Source organism: Colletes latitarsis, chromosome 2 (genome assembly GCF_051014445.1).
Source record: "Colletes latitarsis isolate SP2378_abdomen chromosome 2, iyColLati1, whole genome shotgun sequence".
Lineage (NCBI taxonomy): Eukaryota > Metazoa > Arthropoda > Insecta > Hymenoptera > Colletidae > Colletes > Colletes latitarsis.
The window spans coordinates 3,588,015-3,593,493 of record NC_135135.1 but is presented as its reverse complement, the minus strand read 5'-3'; positions in this window follow the sequence as shown (position 1 = coordinate 3,593,493).

Here is a 5,479-nt window from a genome sequence, read left to right as displayed (position 1 = left end):
TATCAGAGTAACATTAATATTGCTACGTGAATCAGTTTGCAAAGGAGACTGTCCCAAAAATATCATATACTTCTTAAGCCTTTTATAATAAGAAATGCTGAGTATATTGGACCCACAACTTTCGTCTTTCTGAAGAACTGAATGGTCTGCGCTTAATTATGAAACGTGTTGCATTAAATACATCGTTAAATAAATCAAGTTATAATAAATTGGATAAATCGTTACTAAAAATGTTTACTTTCAAACATTAACTGCATTACATATGCAGTGCAACTTTTGGTTTGCAGATTTAGAACAAAGCCACTAAAATAAATATTTACGCAACTTTGTATTACTATTAAAATTCTTAAATAATAGAAAAAATTTATTTTTAATCAAATATTGTGGTTGAAAATATTTAATTTTGAATAAATTTTCTATTGTAAATTGATTTAAAATGAGTTTTTTTTCAACACATAGGAATTGAGATGCATTATTGTACTTAAAGCAAATTTGGAGCATTTAAAATTACTAAAAATTATACTACGCAACAGACGACAATTCCTAATTTGAAAATCTGTCCTTGACATCCGCTTTTGCAAGCAATTCATAGTTTATCCTTTCTTCATTTTTTGTGATTAATTACTAAAAACGTCAAACGTATATCCAACACACGGTTAATTTCCAAGGACCTATTTAATAATAAGTTTCGCGTGATCGCATTGTTTAGTCGCATTCGACTTCCCTAACAGATCAACTAATTGTTTTTGAACAAGTAATATTTAATATTGTTGAAATACCATTGTTGGCAATCGACTGTATAAGCTGGTGGCACTTACAGGATTAAATATGTAAAACACATTATTAGATTTGGTCTTTAGCGTTGCGTGACATAAAACGATATAATTTAATCAAATTAATTAATATAAGAGTTATCTCACCGATGAAAGACATTCTTCCAATATTAATCACTTTTATATTTTTGCCTATCGTTTCACGTATCACTGTTGGACGGAACAATATTCCACAAAATAACGAATAGTTTATATACTGTTGCAAAATGATGAGCTTTTAAATAACAAGTTTCAAGGAGGTACCCCGTTCTGAATCCTTGTGAAGACTATTTGGTTCGCTCGGAGGCGCGGTTTTTTACGAACAATGACTCATTAGAAAACGAATTCAAATATTTATTCAGGAAGAAATTTTCTATATAATTGGTAAGATATTAGAATCAATATTTAAGAACGATATGGTAACAACCGTATTCATAAATTTTAAAGATGTTCCGTAGAATTTCGATTGTTAGAAGGGGAGACTGGCGTTTCTCTAACCGGTCATTTTCTTATCTACCTCCTGTTCTTTGTAATTCAAAAATAATTTCATAATGCGTACCTGTCTGTTGGTACATTGACGCACAATTACAGTTAATGTTCGAAGAAAGTGACAAAAGGGAAGAGAGAGTTTTACTTCGACAGTGAAATGTTAAATGTCATATATAAGTAAAATTGTGAAATTACTTTAAAATGCGCAGACTATAGTTGCAATCGCCGCCAGTCAGGAATCAATTGGCCAATTAGTGACAGTTAGGTGTACCTCCGATACGCTCCGGTTGATTCTCCATTTTAATACTATTACCTCTAAACATTGCACGTGGCTAGAAATTGTTTTTTGTTCGTCGATAAAGTGAATTAGGTGAGTCGTAAACAAGTATCACCCGATATCATTTATTTTATTAAGTTTAGAGAAACAGTGAAGCGTTCCTTTGTCAGATCTCGCCAACTGGCATTTAAGTACTCTAAAAAGACACTCTTTTTTAAAAATATCCTACTTACCACGTTACACTATTTAATAACTTAATAATATAATAGTATATGGTGAATGTGTATCATCAGATGCGTGAAATTCTTACTAAATTAAAATAAACAATTACAGTAAATTTGTTTCAATATTAATAGTACTTTTCTCCGACTGTCGTTCGTTTTTTCTCGCTCGTTTTCACTCGCGGTCCTTTTCTTGGGTGATCGACTGCAGCTGTTGACTGAAGCACGGTGACATCACTGTGTATAGACATCCGCTGGGGTCGAATTTCGCTTCCACTGACCTTTGAAAGGAATATGCTAGCCGCAGAGCAATTTTTGTTTTAAGAATCATTACTTATCAAAATAGTTTTAGCGTCAAAGAAAGATTACATGTTTTTATATTCGAGAAAAAGGAAATTATTATATTAGATGGTTAGGAACATTAATAAATCAAACATTTTTACATATTGTTTGAGATGTTAGTCAAACAGATAGCTGCCATGGAAAATGGATTGGTGGTTGGAATAACGAATAAATTGTTGGATACAATTGAAAATTAGAAATAATATAAAAATATATTGTAAGGAAAAATAAGTAACCAAAATATTATAACACAAACAATTAACACTTGAATGCAATAATAATTAATTTAATGATTGGCTCAATATAAATAGTAATTTGTATAACGTTAAATTGATCGAATTGAATTTAGCAAATGATTAAATAATGAATGACCTTGAGTGGTACAATAATGTGGTCTTGATGATCGATGCTATGTATATATGATTTTATCACATGAAATGATACGTTCAATTAATGATAGCGATGAATACAATAATGAGCGATAACAGTTGTATGAATGATCAGTATAAAATTAAATGATGAATTGATTGCAATTGAATTTGATGAATGGAACGATTACCACAATGGCTGACGCCACGTGGTCAACGAATAATGATTTTGATCAAATTAAACTGAATTAAACACTTATTATAACGAACGAAAAATGAATATTTGATTCGACAAAAACACTACGAACACATGCGCTTGATGCCAAGGTCGTATCGAGACTGATAACAATGTTCAGCGTGGTCACTGATGATAGTCGACGGAAGTCACGTAGCACTTGTGATACGGTGTTGGCAAAATATAATTGGCCGCGCATGGCGTAAGTGCGCGAGCGCATGAGCAAAGAGGCAAAAATGATGCCCAAAATCATTGGATTGGCAGGTGAATATACTACGCGATTCAGTGATTGATTTAATTGATTAGACCTTGATTACATCCATGGTCAAGTGCAAGGCCAGTCCATGAGGTGCTGCCACCTCATGACGAAAATGACCAAACACATATAACCAAAAGAGAAACTTATATATTATTACATTATAAAAAGGTTATAAAATGCGTGTATTGTATTTTCCATCTTTTCCTAACCCAGATTTGGCATAGTTGAGTGCATCGATGGCGACACTAGTAACGACGAACTTCTTAGCGTCTAATGAATTGGTGAGAAAAGCAGCATGTGCTATCCCGTGGACCGTGTATGCGTGAACAATACATTTTGCGAAGCCTCGGGAAATCGAGAAAGAAGGCAAGTGTATAACATTTGATTCTGTGTAACAATTTGATACGGTTATTGAAAAACAAACCAGGAAAAGCCAGTATTAATATATTTCTGTAGTAATTAATTCTTCTGTTGAGATCATATCTTTAACACTAGATTTACGGATGTTGATTATACATGGTGTTCGGCACCCCTGGGAAAAATTTACATGAGCAATTCTAGAGGCCAAAATAAGACGAAAATCAAGAATACCAATTAGTTGATGGAGGCTTCGTTACAAAGTTATTAACGTTTAAAGTTCCGCCTGTAGAATGGCAATCTGCGTACAGCTGCGTTCGCACGGAAGGTTGCGGCAGGCCAGTGTTAGTGGTTCTCACGCAGCATGAAAGATTCTACTTACCGACGCTATCGACAGCCTTAGATTTTTGTCCACTTATGGAAATTCGAACACCTTACGTTGAATAACATTCAACCTGTCTTATGAAAATCCAGAAGGGCATATCAAAACTCGCCCGACGAGATTTTCACAGAGAAAGGGTGAATGTCACTTCCGATACCATAACGTTGTGCACAAAAATCACCCACACGCGATCATACACGCCCCACGATCATCCACAATATCCACAAGTATCCACAATTAATCCTTTCAGGCACTAACCACTATGCAATTAAATAAACACGCATCGCGATTATGTTATTCGTGAGTGACTATGTGTACGTGTACCACGATTGTTCCGAGTTACTTACGAATAGAAACGTTCTTAATTTTTCAAATACACTACAATTTAAAAATGTAAAAAGGAGTCGTAGGATAAATGAAATTTTCGCATCGATTTGCGTTCACGTCGAAGAATGTAACGATACTAGCGAGCTGACTGTGCCACCGATCGACGAGGTTCTGAGAAACAAATGCCGAAAAGGACCCCGATTCTATGTCACTCGCCTCGCTTATCTCTCTCTCTTTCACACACACACATACACGCTACACATGCACTCTACGCTCAGTGGAGACAAAGGGCAACATCGGCACGTGTTCGGCCAGCTAGTCAGTCGTAAAAAAGAATCAGTCAAGACAGTTCACACGACTCATTTTAGAGATATTTCATTCAATTATGTATTATCGAGCATGTAAGAAATACAGTGATATAAACAATCAGTGAATACTTACTAAATTCCTTTTTACATTTTTAAATTAAAGTGTATTTGAAAAATTAATAACAGTTCTATTCGTAAGTAATTCTGGAGAATCGTGGTGCACGTACACATAGTCACTCACGAATAACATAATCGCGGTGCGTGTTCATTTAATTGCATAATGGTTAGTGCCCGAAAGCATTATTTTGTGGATACTTGCGGACAATGCGGACAATCGTGGGGCGTGTATGATCGCGTGTAGGTGATTTTTGTGCACAACGTTGTGGTATGGCAAGTGACATTCACCCTTTCTCTGTGAAAATCTCGTCGGGCGAGTTTTGATATGCCCTTCTAGATTTTCATAAGACAGGTTGAATCTTATTCAACGTAAGATGTTTGCATTTCCATAAGTGGACAAAAATCTAAGGCTGTCGATAACGTCGGTAAGTAGAGTTTTTCATGCTGCGTGAGAACCACTAACACTGGCCTGCCGCAACCTTCCGCGCGAACGCAGCTGTACGCAGATTGCCATTCTACAGGCGGAACTTTAAACGTTAATAACTTTATAACGAAGCCCCAATCAACAAATTAGTATTCTTGATTTTCGTCTTATTTTGTCCTCTAGAATCTCCTATTAAAATTTTTCCCAGGCGTGGCCGAACACCCTGTATAGCAAGAAAATTCTAAATGAGCCAAATTGGCTCAGTCCGTAAATCTAGTGTTAAAAAATATTTGCTGTTGAAGGTTGTTATACATAGCGTACACGGTACTGGCTAAGAGTGGTGTTTCATTTTAATAAATTTTACTTATTTTCAATTCATAAATATTTATTTTTTAATTAACCCTTTACGAGTGAGACTGCTTTGAACAACATTATTCTAAAATATTTGTGGTATACGTTTTTAATGTGCTTTAGGTAAGTATGCGATGTATAAGATTTCGTTTAATTTTTTCTTTCTAGAGAACACAGATTAATTCGTCTTAAGATTTATATAAAATGTTT